This window comes from Boleophthalmus pectinirostris, unplaced genomic scaffold, assembly GCF_026225935.1.
Source record: "Boleophthalmus pectinirostris isolate CB_2022bp ecotype Guang Dong unplaced genomic scaffold, ASM2622593v1 HiC_scaffold_17, whole genome shotgun sequence".
Lineage (NCBI taxonomy): Eukaryota > Metazoa > Chordata > Actinopteri > Gobiiformes > Gobiidae > Boleophthalmus > Boleophthalmus pectinirostris.
In genome coordinates, this window is record NW_026571115.1 from 20,976,023 (window position 1) to 20,990,755 (window position 14,733).

Genomic DNA, 14,733 nt, shown 5'->3' on the forward strand with positions numbered 1-14,733 from the left:
TGGAGAAGGAAAAATTGCAATCACCATGAGAGCATTTTTTTGTATTTCTCTCTAATATTGAGCAGTTTGAAGCCTAAATTGTGTGATTAAGCACAGCAGTGCATTCGTAAGAATTTTGAAATGTAACTATATTCTGAATACCAGCAAAAGAAAAAGTAACTGTACCGGAATACAGTTACTCAAAATTAGCATTCAGAATAAGTATTATATATATTCAGTTACTTCCCGACACTGGTTGTAGATCACTATTTATTAAATCAAATCAAATCAAATCAAATCAAACTTTATTTATAAAGCACTTTTCATACAAAATGCAACATAAAGTGCTTTACAGTGATTAAAAACAGTCCCGCATTTCCAACCACCCAACCACCCACCCACCAAACCAACCCCCGCACCCCCAACCCCACACAGTCAAACAACCCAAACACACACACTCACATACACACAAACATGCACACACACACACACACACACACACACTCACACTCACACGCTAAAATACATAACCGGACACAATAAAATGTGAGGCTGAATACAGGCGAACCAGTTGAGAAAGCACCATATTAATCTAGCTGACTCTAGATACTGAATTTTGTCTTTACCAAATTGTGCCACTACAGCATGTCTAGCCTGTGAGGCATCTTTTTTCACTCTCACCTACACTTACTTCATCCAGCTGATTTACTATGTTAACAACTCCTTTGACAAGCCACTAGGCGCTGGATACTTTCCTCACCAATCATCTTTCACCACAAATACCAAGTAATATGACAGCGCTAAAACATGGCACATAATTAGGTCAGCCTTGTACAGAGTGATGAGAGGGAAACATGGAGTCTGTGTGTGGGAGAAATATGACCAATGACCTGCAGACGTCCAGCTCTAGATTCCGATCGTGGCCCTAAAGTCTTTCCATAGCAGACGAACATGTGCTGTCCATATATTTTCTGGGAAGCTTGGTTAGCACAGTACCACATGCTAGCTACGTCAGATCATACTGTAACTGTCCAAACAAGAATTTCCTTCATAATCTCCACCTCATTTAGTCCCAGGCCAGGAGTATTTGATGTGAGTTCAAGTCCCAGACCACAGTCATGCGTTGGTCGTGATTAAGGCTGGATTTGCGGAAGGATCGGTGAATAAACATGTGACTCAAAGTGGCTTGGACGGAGGGGAGAAAAGATTGCGGGTAATTAACTCGAATTGATACAAGACGAGGACAAAAAAGCCAAAAGCAGATGAGACCACGGAATATGGAATCTCAGAGGACTACTCACACAACTGCAACCATGTGTTCAAATAAACCTACTGTATGTCAATGGCCTGACAAGAATGACGTGACTTTAGGTAAAATGAAGTCCATTTTAAAGGAGCACTATGTAGCGACTCTTGTGTAGGGTCCGCCACCTGCTTGTATCCATAGTGGCATTTAATGTACCTGCACTGCATTTCATTTCATTCAGTATGCATGCTTTTACACTGCACATTAGCTTGAAAAATCTATATCCCCAGTAAGCGAGGTCTTTGTAACTTTTTTACTCATATACTCATTTCCTAGTTAGCCAGAGTGTTGGAGACGTGTGGAGACACTTTTTAAAATATTCCATCCAGTCCTTGTATTTGCAGAGGTCACTGGTTCTAGGCTAGCACATGTCAATGACCATAGTTATCCTGCTACTAAAAACAGTCTTACCCACTCCACCAAGCACCCGAGGCAAAACAATTATAACACCAGACTGTTAATGTAAATGTCTGTGTTGAAAGAATAATTTTAGAAGTAAAACCAACCTTGCATTTGAAGGATTTATGTCTGAGCAGCAGCAACAAGTTGTACTCCCTGATAGAAAGCTTGGCAGTGGTGGACTGATATATGAGAAAATAGTCCCTCAACATGCGACGATTCATGCGATGTTAGAGGTTAGTTTTATTTCAAACATTATTCTGTCAACACAGACATTCACATCGATAGTCTGGCGTAATAATTGATTTGCTTCGGGTGTTTTGTGGAGTAGGTAAGACTGTTTTTAGTGGCAGGATAACTAAATCCGTCGACATGCGCTAGCCTAGCACCAGTGACCTCTGCAAATACAAGGACTTTAAAACACACTCCAACACTCTGGTTAACTAGGAAATTAGGTCCTATGTCCAAAATTCCAGACTGTCCCTTTAATGCTGTACTGTGGAACATCTAGGCAATGCAAAATCATCACCATCTAGACAAACAAATGTCAGATCATCCAGAAAAGTTACATATTGCATCTTTAAATACTTATATATATATAATATATATATAGTAAAAGGCTTGGTATAGCCTATATATAAAACATGCTATCTGAGTAGAAATCTTGATTGTGACCCTTTGTCCATTTTCTGATTTCTTTTCTAATTGCTAGCCTGGGGTCTGCTCAGTCTGGTCTGTTCATCTTGAAGCATGTCACAATTTGCGTAAGATTCTTCAGATAACATGATGAGTGCAGAAAAAGCATGCAATCAAGCCACAATTACCCTCTGTCGACAGCTGACATTTGGTGCATTGAAGGATGTGTCTGCCAAAATCCCGTCTGTCATTTACCAGCTCAAACTGTTGCTCAGGGTAACCATATATGTTTTTATTGTAAACTTCTCCAGATGAGGCGTGTGTTCCAGAGATGCAGAATTCAGCCTTTCCCATGCAGCAATCTGGTCCATAGGTCACACTTTTGGCAGTAAAGAATATGGGTCTTGTTGGCGTTTACAGTGACATAGCTTGCATAACTTTACAACTCCTGGTAACAGAGCCAGTACTTATGTCCACGAGGGCTGGGGTCCTGTCACCTTTTACAACACACGCAGCAGCAACTGGTGTCCCACAACTGTTCTACACACAGACTTTGGAATTTTGCTCTTATTTACGCATTAGGATAGATCTGAGGAGATGTTTTTTTCAGTAAATCAAACTACTGTATGTATGTAAATGTCACAAAAATTACTGACTTCTATATTTTTATTTGTTTGTAAAATGTGTGCTGCAATGTTTGTAATGTTTAGGTAACTTAAACATACAACACACATGTTTTACTTTGAATTATTACATTGTTGAAATAGTACAATTCACACGGTTCTTTAATCTCAACTTTTTTTTCTCTTTATCAGCTTTGAGGATCTTTTGATGTATAAAATTTTGTGGCATAAATGTAATATTCTAGCCTGATTCATCAGTCGGTTTCAGTTTGTAGAAACTGTCTGACCTTGCAGCATTAGGATTCATTCGCTCAACGTTTTTTTTATTTAAAAAGTCCCTGCTATTTGGGGCTAATTGGTATATTAAGCTTTTCCCAAATTCCATAGGAAGAAGGCCAATAACGTCTTTCCCCTTGATAAAATTCAGCAAACATTCTCTTTGTTCTGGCTTTAAATCCTCAATCTCAGGAATCGTTTCCAAGACAGAATGTACGGCACTTCACTGATTGGCTGGTGCCCGGACTCGCACTTCTGGGGTTCTTGCAAACCGTCTAGTGTATTCCGATTCCTGACTTAGTCGCTGGAGAGAAAAGAAATTGAGTGGAGGCACTAGGTGACGCCACGCTGGCTAGTAATATTCTGCATTTTCCATTCAATCTTTGGGACAAAAACACACAAAAGAGAATGAGAATGTGTCCCTGAATTGTCTTGAAAAGAGCACAAAGGTTAGACAACAAAATTAAGTTTGCTTTCTTCTAAGAACACTCAGATTTTTGTAGCTGTATCAGTCTGACTTTTGGCTGCAAAACAAGTGAATAAGACATTTCTTCTTTACCACCTGCAGAACATTGTTGGTGGCCAATTCCAGTTGCACTTTGAGTCATGAATGAGTGGGTATTTTCCTGCTTTCAGTAGTATGAGTTAGAAGTTGGCAAATGTGAAGTGTGTGGGTGTGAGAATGCACTCTGCTACATGTCTGTTAAATGTTAAAAAACTGCAGTATTCAACACAATTATCCTGCCACGGTAGTTTCATAATAAAAATGACTTTTAAACTTTTACAACAGGATTCCTCTTGGCATTATATGTGGATAGAAAATGCATGTATATGAGTTCTTTGCTTATGGGTTTTAAGATCAATTATAAGTTTCTATTCAACCAAACCCCCACCATGTTAAATGCATTAACCCCCCAATGAATGCATACATTTAACAACTTTTCACAACACGTTTGGTTTAAATCTACATTATGATACTTCACACTTCGTCATGCGTATGCCAGTGTGTGTGCGCCAAGCTAAACAGGTCTTAATAGGTTCCAGAGGGTGGACATGTCAGCCAATAAAAACACAAGAACCTACCAAACGTTGAGCAATTCACTTCCTGTACAGAGAGTTTCACCAAAGCCCAAGTGCTTCAGACAAATGAGCTGTTCTGTCTCTGGTGAACAATAGGTTAGGATGATTACAATAACATGTTCACACTTTTGCTAGACACAGAGAAGGAAATTGGCCCAAACATATTGAGGAGGACATCTGTGCATTAGACATCCAGACATTTAAGGCTAATGTTAAGACCGTGCTACCAGTGAGACTATTTCCCAGATGTTGAGCTAACTTAGTTTGAGTTTTGAGACAGCATATTTTGTATGTTTTAGGTTGACGGGGTGACCCTATCCAGACCCGCATACTCCGAGAATTACACTTGTGACCTTCTTGCGATAACAGGCTTTACCCTTACCATGTAGAGCCAAGCATATTTGACAAAGCAAATAAATGATTCTTGTCCAATCAAAAACAGTTAGATCATCCACACAACATCTAAAACCTTATGTCGTCCAGACCAGTTGAAAGAACAAAGGACAATATTGTAATAGCCACATTCTAAATTCATGTACGGATGACAAATGCATATTAGTGGTATTACTTAGTTTGTTTATTTTCTTTGGTCAATTAACATAATCATACATCATATTACAATAATTTAACACAAAAATGTATGCTTTTTATGCATATGACTAAAGACCGAAGGGGTTTAGGTTGAAGTTTTAACACTTATTTTGCCTAACCCTATTAACATATAGAACAGGATACAAGATGGCAGAACTATTTACAGAAAAAAACACAAAAAAAGAATTTTTTTTGGCATACACACATACACAATACAGAACACAGTCCAATACACATCGATGTTCATACACACAAACACAAATATTTTTTTTTAAATATGTAAGTGTAAATGTGTATTATATTATTATAAATAGATTGCAACAATTCAAGGTTCCCCATTTTACAGAAATTTAGTGTTTTTAGAAAATAAAATGGATAAAAACTTTGCATTCATGATTTTCCTTTTTAGGTTCTACATTAGCCTTGAGTTTGTTTTGGTTTTGTCTTAGTGTTTATTTTGACCCAGTTTGACTAGTAAATGAAGGCATATTCATTTGATGTTTTGAACTAACCAAACTTATTGCCTAGTGCTTAATGTATATTTAAATATCACAATAATATCGTTATTGCAATAGAAAACATAGTTATCAAATATGGCATCTTTTTCTCTATTGTTCAGTCCAATTTAATGGTTAAATCTTTAACCTTTTATTATTGTTGAGTGTGATGGATGTAAAAAACAGGCCAAGACAAAGGTGTGATGAACCCAGCCTGGTTTTGTACTTTGTGGGTGCATGTTTGTGTGTGTGCGTGGGCTCTCTCCCTCTCCCTTCCAGGTTCCAAAGAATTTCATCTGATCCAGATGCATGCATGATCAAAAATGATTTGACATAAACATCCCCAAAAATTATGATGAGCAATTTTAAGATGTTATTATCAATTTTTTATACAATCAAACAAATTAGCTGTGCACATCAATCCATTCCATTCTGTCACTGATGTTGAGAGAGAATATTTAGTTTGAACAGAAATAATAATACGGTTGCCAGGAGAGGATGACTATGTGTAACCGAGCCTTGTATCTGAGCGTCTGATAATGTTCCTGTGCCAAAGAAAACAAGGCCTCTCTGCTTCTGTGACTGCACTTGAACTTTCTCACAGTGACATCCATCGGTCAGAAAACCTCCCACTGCTGGTTCTTCTTTACAGAGCACTCGTGAAACCAGAGAGGAAAGAACAATACTTCGGTTTGAGCTAAATACAGGCCTCCGGATTCAGCGCCCGCCAGTAATGAACAGTTAGACTCAGCTGTTTTTGGAAGCACACAGGAACAATGCAGTAAGGATTAACTTCATATAAACCATGTGAGCATACGCAGTGGAAGTGTCTGCTCCGGTTCACACCATACAAGAGCTCTATGGGTGGTCTTGTCCAAGTTCAAATGTGTGACTATAGGTTGTACCGTAGCATTATCTGCACTCATGGTCACAGACTAAATGTTTAAAGATCTGTCAAATGTGCATGTGAAAATACTCTGAACAGCACACTGACTATAACTACAGTACTATTGTAACTGTTATGATTTATGAATTTTTGTGTTAGCTTAGACAAATCCCAGCATTCTATCATTAATGGATGCCGAAACTGGTTTATCCACTCTATCAACACTCAAGTACAATGAACATACTGGAGAAAAATATCTAGGCTGACTGTAAAATGTACAATAAACAAATGTGATTACAAATTTCAGTGAATAGATCGTATTGTGTTTCAACTGGGGTAATGTAGGCCTGTCACAACAATTACTATATCAACAAAATGGAGATGACCAAAATGTTTGGGGCCCAATAATCTTGTGTGTTCCTTTTATTTACTCTAGTGGGGAACATTTTCTTATTTCTCATTGCAGTATATTGTACTTCTTTGTATACTGTATTTTTGCTGCTCATGTTCATTAGGAAATTCATTCAGCAATCTTTTTTCTGAAACAAATACACTGTACTTTAAAGTTTTGTTAGTATGACAGGCATATAATTTTTTCACTGGTATAGAGCCGTATGTATGTATGTATGTATGTATGTATGTATGTATGCCTTATTCCCAGTGGAGCTCAATTCATCCAAAGGGGAGTAAATGCACTGTTAAAACGCTATCTCCTCTGACTTCAGCTGCACAACTGTAGCTGTATGTGTATGGGACACAATGCCTGCAAGTATGAGTAAGAGTCAACTCAAGATGGCTGAAGTCACATGTTGGTTTTGGGGCTCTTTCCATCTTTACATGTTGTTTTCTCTTTCTTTATCAACCTTTAAGCAATTACCCTGTCACTGCAGGGAAATTAAGTTCTGACTTTTGACTTGTTAAGACAATAATAAATTCTGATCTATCTATTCTCCTACATTGTATTCTTGTGAGAACACTATCTGGATGATGTAGGCATGGCCACGAACCAAAATAGACTTGATTGGGTGTAATTTGGCTCTGCACAATTTGCCCAATATGGCCTCTCTGTAGTCTTATCAGCCTTCTCTAGTTTCAATGTGTTTTATATATGGAGAGCCTTTCCTGACAGGAAGTGGGTCTATCTACTCTAGCTGTAACAGGGACCAACTATATTTTTATTGGAGGTGAACCGTTTTTGATTTGAGGTATGTGTTGGTGGGAGTGGATCTTAAAAGGAACTGCTATTGAAATGAGACAATGGAGGCATTTTTAACCAAGACGCCAAGTACCGAATGACTGCTACTGTATTAATGGTTTATAATCTCTTCTGATGGTCTAACAACTCTGACATTTCCTGAATGCATGTTAAATGGCTATTGTATTCCTAATCTGGCTGTACCTGTTTGGTGTCAGCTTCCTTTGCATGGAGCGGCACTGTTGTTAACAATCCACACAAGCGTAGTTCAAATTCAAACAAAAGTTGTTGTTTTTTCCAATTTAAAATCTCTACTTTCAGAGATATATGGTCTATCTCTATTTTCTGATTATCTCTATTTATGATTTTCCTTTTGGCAGCTCATTTATGTCTTGTTTCCAGTGTCTATGGATATTGAGTGAGAGCAAAAACAAAGAGCAAGACAACAAATGGAAATATGCCCCAGTCTAATAGTGTTTACATGAGCCTGTGTTCATTAACATGCACTGTCCTAAACCAAATCAGCAAAGAACAACAACTGAACTCAAACACTAGGATTGAAGGATTGTTATTGAGTTTTCTCCCATACCTCAAAGCAGATGCTATGAATTATGATTATATTCAAGTAGGAAACATAGTAGGACATAAGATGAACATATTCAACTAAAAACTAGCACAAAATTTGTAAACTCTAGGTATAAGTATTATTTTTTTTATCCTCACTCTCCCAACAACAATTATATGGTATCACAATGTTTCTGTAAAAAGTTGAGTCTCACCTGTTCTAGCAGATTTTGAAACAGCATTATTCGCTTGTGGGAAAGCATACTAGGCCAACTAATGTAAAATTGACCAAGTTTACAACTGCTGCAGTTTTTATGTTGGAATCACCACATAAAGTGATTTGCTCATTGATTATTCATAATTATGCATGTTATTACTTAATTATTTTTTATGAAAATCATAAATGTGTTTTTATTTGTTTTGTTTACATAAACGAACCAGGTATTTCTCCAACTGGTTCACTTGCCAGATACTCCAAGTGTTGTAAGACAAGAAACACTAAACTTAATGTCAAAAGCATATAAATTTGGCGATTAAAATTTCCCCAACCTTTCTAAATGGAGATGTTTATGTGAATCCCACCATCCCTGTTTGAGTGGGACTGAGGCGCTGTTCCCAGAATTCTGTCCCTGATAGTGAGGCTCTTGTGGCTTTTCAGCGCATTGTTAATTGACGAATAAATCTCTTCCAGGGTCTAGCTAGTTATTCACATGACTCATCCCAACCAGCAGTCGGACCCCCACCCCTCTCCTCCCTGTTTGTCCACCGCATGTGGGAAACGCTCTTTGACTCTTGTGTTTTGCCCGTTCCTTCCATTCTGTCCTCCAGAATGAACTCATCCCAAACTGTGGCTCTACGAACAAAACCACCTTTCATAAAACCATACTTTCACATTCACAGCTAATCCGGAAAAATACATATGCATGGAATGACTGGTCATTGAATGTGCAATGAAGGGAAATGCCACATGGCAGAAACATGTAACAGGCTCTAGCAGGGATTCCACAGTAATGTATTGAGACTGTGGAGGAAAGAATGTGTTGTTTTTTGTTTTTTATCAAGATGTGGCTCTATCAGAGAATGTCAGCCATGCAGTAAATGAGATAGAGGTTAGAAGTTAAAATGTGGGAATGTGGAGGCTCATGACAAAGACATAGTGGTTTATCTGTGGAATAAATTATGTAACTAACTTTATTACACATGATTGATTAAGAACATGCCATGGTCTGTGGTGATGGTTTTACTGGTTTGATTATGGATAATACTAGAAGCCAATCATACCAAACTGCATAGCGACTGAAATGCTGAGTTTAAAGTCTACTTTGTGTGAAACACATAAATGTCTAAATCTTGAGGGACACTACCTTGTCTCTCCTTAGATCAGAGAGCTATAGTCATATCAGTTTTTGGCAATCATTACATTACAAAGAAAAAATTTTACCAACCAAATGCTAAATAACTAGCTCTTCTTTTTTTCATCCAAAGGCGCAATCATGCTTAACCCCTCCCAAATAGTGTCAAATAAATCTTGGTTCTCACATTTAATATTATTTGGAAAGCCCAAGTCCTAGAAAGGTACTAGTCCAACAACCCAACCAACTATTGGAGGGTGAAATATGCAGACCAGTGCACACTGTTGTTGTCTCTTTAGGCATGACATTGTGGTTGGAGGGGGGAATGATGTCACAGATTGTCAACAGATTGTTTCTGTCAGTCTACGTCAGGGCGGCTGTGGCCACAGAAATAGTTTACCATCACCACTTGGAGAAAATGAATAATGCAATGTAAAGTGTATTTGATTACCCAGAAAAGAATTATTTTTATCATCAAGTAATTGTGAAGCTGAAGAGAACACCTATCAACACACTCAAAATAGAGGATAAAAATAACTACATCAAGAAAAGTCAAGTTTGCCCCATGGTTTACTTAGTTGAATTTAATAAAGTAGGTGTTTAATAATAGGTACTGATATCATTCAAAATAAAGAAAACACATTATTATTAACTTAGATAAAATAGCTTTCCACTACCTGAGCAAACATCTCAGGCTGTAATAGTTAGTTAGCATCCATGGATTAACATAGAGGACAATTAGCGTTACGGACAAAACTTTGACAATGAGAAAAAGTAAAATCCCAAAGTCCCACAAAGATAATTCAAAATGGTTACAACATGCTCACTGAACTAGTCTTAATAACAAACACAAAGCGAACTTCCTCTGTTGGCAGAGACAGATAGCTGCGGTCTCAAACTCAAACCACGCTCTTTTGTCCGTATGGTTTCAATTTGACTGATGCCATTGCTTATTTTAATAAACACAGCTGTAAGGGTTCTTAGTGGAAAGTCATGAAAAAGCACAAAATGGCCAAACAATCATTTATCCGTGTTATGGAAAGAGTTCACTCTGTAAATGAGAGCCAACCGAAGGTTTACATGGGGAGGAGGATGTTAGTGTTCACGTATGGACATGAGTGACAGTTCACATGCGCTTGCTTCACGTCTAATTAAAATCCACTCGAATGGCAGCCCCTTCCTGTGTTTATTTGGACCAGAGAATCCCTAATGAGTAATGACTTGAGCTACTTCACCAACAAAGTTTGTGCCTCCAAAAATATAAAAAATAATACAGCAATACACAGTAGGCCAAGCAAATGTTAGATACTCCTTGTATAGAGATTAGGACAGGATGTCATAAGATTTTACTAATAAGTAAAATCTGTCAAGATTAATCAAAATGTTTTACATTAAGTAAGCAAAAAATGTGGAGTGGATGCAACTTCTGGACCACTCCTGGTCAAAACACCAAACACACTATTGTCATATTACATTTGAGATTATTTTAACAATAACAACTCCATAATTGAAGGAAATTAGCTTCAGTATTCGCAAAACAAGTGTGAGCTTGTGACTTTCTTTATGGAAATATTTTACACATGGGCCTCACTAACAGCACACTCAATGTAAATGTTACGTTTTACTGCGGTCACAGGCCTTCTCATCTGGATTTACAAATGTTTGCATGACAGAGGGAAGTCATTAAAAGAGCAACATAAGAATAGAGTAAGAAAACCACTGCTGTGTTTGAGACCAGTGTTTGTCTTCTTTTATCCTATCTCAATTCAAATCCTGTAATGGAGAGGTCGATGGTCCATGATTAAGAAAAGACATTTTCAGCCAGAGCAGCTGGAGTCTCATGATGAAGGAACAGGGTCAATCCATGGAAAAGCAGCATTCCCACATTTCCATGTGTTCTTCCCATTTCCCCTTATTAGGAGCTGGTGGCACAGCTGCTCCGGGTCCAGACTGTGCACAGAGCTGCACTCGGACCAAGCTATTTCCAGGAATCCTAAAAATGCTTGCCAGTCACAACATCACCCACCAGTGTTCTCTGTTTTTTAAATCTTTTTTTCAGCCTCACTTTGAGGAATAGGACAATCTGGTATTATAACCCTGTGGATTTGTGAAACAGCCCATTCAAATTGGAATTATGTTGACTCTGATATGAAGAAAAAGATACAAGTAAAAAATGTAATGAGCCACTTCTCCTAGTGGAAACATGATCTGTCTTTTAGTTGATAATGAAACATAATTTTGCGTTTTCAATAAGCATCATGTGTATTTGTGAGATGAATTAAGATTTAAGGATTAAAAGGATGAGACGCATAATGAAGTCACTGATGGGGCCAGCCCTCCTCTCGATTTACAAAGTGTTTGTAAATCAAAATTACTGCATTAATTGTATCCAGAGGTTTGAAGTGGGTCTGCATCAAAACTCTTCCAAACAGAAGTGAAAGACTGTAATGTAATGCAATTATCATTAGCATTATCTGGCTCATTTACTATTAGCATAGTGTATGCATATATCCTTTATCAGGTGTTGAAAAGTGGGTGTCCTGAATGTGTAAGCCATATACTATTTTGATGCTGATTAAAAAGTGGACAAAACTCTGTAAATGTGGACCCATTCCCCAGAAAATCAAAGATGTGACCTCCTGATATGTGAACATAGACCTTGTGTATATTATCCTGTGTGAATACACAGAGCCCACTGAAGTGAAAGCTAAAGTCTGCAGTTTCCTTTGAAGAGTGTTAATTCTCTTAAGCTCAGCTCTTAACTCAGCCAATTGTCTGAGCTGAGGAGGTGTGAACGTGCTCTATTGTTCGAGTAAAACAACATTAAATGCAGCTGAGGTGAAACTGTCATTGTGAGGTGTGACCTGCATCAAATGGGCCACTCGTCACACTTCAGCAAAGACTGACTTATGAGAAATGAGACGGCAGTAGATCTACAAAATGTCTTACAAAGTTCCCATCAAACAGGGCTACGCAGATTGAGAATTACTCTACAAAATATAAATTCAAATGATATGAAAGAACAATATGTGAAGACCAATATGTGAAGAAAATGGTCTGAAGTGGTTAAGTTGTTGTTTTTTTTATTATTATTATTTTATTGTGCCATCATTGCAACAACCTATGACATGATATACTATATACACAAAAAGCCAGCCCACTCGAGTGTTATTTACTCCATAAGTGTTGGTGAGAAGAATACTTTGAAAATGTATTTAGTTAAAGAATACAGAATACCCTCATTAAAATGTATTTTGTAACATATTCTGATACATGGGCCAATCAGAGTACTGTATTCAGAATATTAGGATACTTTCATGCACACTCACTAATTAGAGAAGGAAAAATCACTTAAGAGCAATGTTTTCTATTTTTCTCACTAATATTGTGAGTTTTAACCCTAAATTGTGTGATCAAGTACTGCCATGTATTGTAGAAATGTAACTGTATTCTGAATACGATCAAATGAAAACATAACTGCACCAGAATACAGTTACTCAAAAGTTATTCTCTGTACATGTATTCAGTTACTTCCCAACACTGTCCATCAGTCAGTGACACATAATAGCCAGTGCACTGTGTCCAAACAGACAGGGAACATCTAAATTAGGGAGCCATGACAAAAGCATCTTGAGTGGCTTCCTTTCAGCCAGCACGCTAACGTCACAGGAAAGTGAGAATACAGAAAGCCCCTGCGGCCAGCGAAGCAGTTGGGTGGGACCAGTGCTGAACCAAAGCCTGGAGAGGAGAGGGGGGAGCGGCTGTGATGGAGCAGTGGCCCACTGTGAGAAGAAGAACCAGTGAGCAGTCCTGCTGTCCGAGTCTTTGTGTGTTAACTAATGAGGGGGTCCTGCAGGGAGCTGTCACAGTGACCTGGTGGGGGGCTAAGTGCCACTGGGCTCCAGAGAGAGAGGGAAGGAGCAAACACTGACTGTGGGGGTCAGGTACGATGAGAGGACAACTGGAAATCACTTAAAAAAGACACATTTAAACCAAAGCAGCAAGTGCTATGACATGTAGCTACAACTCAATATGATGTTTGGTGAATAAAGGTTAAAAGGGTTTGGCTACTGAAGATGACAAGAAGATCTTAGCGTTTAAGTCTCTGATGAGCTGTAAAATGGTGAAACTATTTTTTTTAATTTTTTAAATATTTTTTGTTTTTGTTTTATAAAAATAATGAATCTGAAGTAAATTATGTTTTATTACTGTGACAACATACAAAATAATGTAGAGCTGTCAAAAGTTTTTATATAATATTAAAACTAGTGTCAAAAAGAAGTTTTCCATTTTTACCATCATTTAAAAAAACAAAAACAAAACAAAACTTGACTTTTCCTTAAAAGTCTTAGAATGATCTTGCTCTACATCAGAACTAGAATGAGACAGCATGGTAATTAACAAAGTACTATTATATTAGCTTGCAAGTTCAATTCTATTTTCATTGTTGTATTGATTGATATTGTATATGGATATTGAGTTTGAAATGTCATGACATGACAGTCATGACAACACTAACTGTAACCATGACATATACGCAGGAATATCCTGTAGCTTATACAGTAAACGCCTTTATCTCTCCCAGTGGGACATGATGGCTACACTGATCATTCTGGGACGTCACTGTTAGTCACCCTCTCATGTGTCACCCAGCACCCGTGACTTCATCTGTTTCTCAAGGATATCCCGCTCCTTTCGAGGCACAATGAGCCTCTTCCTGTTTAGAGCAGGACCGGCCTTCCATCACGAACTTGGTTTTACGTAATTTCCCCTCGTCCTGCCTCCCGCTATTGTCACCACACAGCACTGCTTCAGGGAGCAGCTTTCAGTTAAGTCATTATGTCACTTATATGGACATTTCAGTGCTGAAATCGGGAGTAATGAAAAGGCAGACATTAATATATGTATAATATATATTTGCGATGACAGTTCAGAAAGCCAACAGTGTGAAAAGACATTTAGACAGCAGGAGCTGTTTGGGTAATTCTACATATCAAGTCCCTGATGGCTGAAAAAGAAATTATATTGCCAATATGATTTAATAATGAATTTCTATCCCCAAACAGACAATGGTGGAACTGGGGCTGCTATTGTAAATGTAACAATATCTGCTGTTCTGTCCCTTTTAAATAAACAAATCATTGGAACAGGAAATTGCCAAAAATAAGGATTAATGAAGCATTTGTGTATGTTGCTTCTTTGTCCACATGTATGCAGAACAAACAGCAGTTCATCAAAAGGGCAGGTTTTGGGCTGTCTTCATGTGTAATGGTAGTCAAAACTTACAGCACAAGCTTCCTGAAAGAGTGTGTTTTGATGGTTAGTGAGGGATAATTACAGATGAGGGCT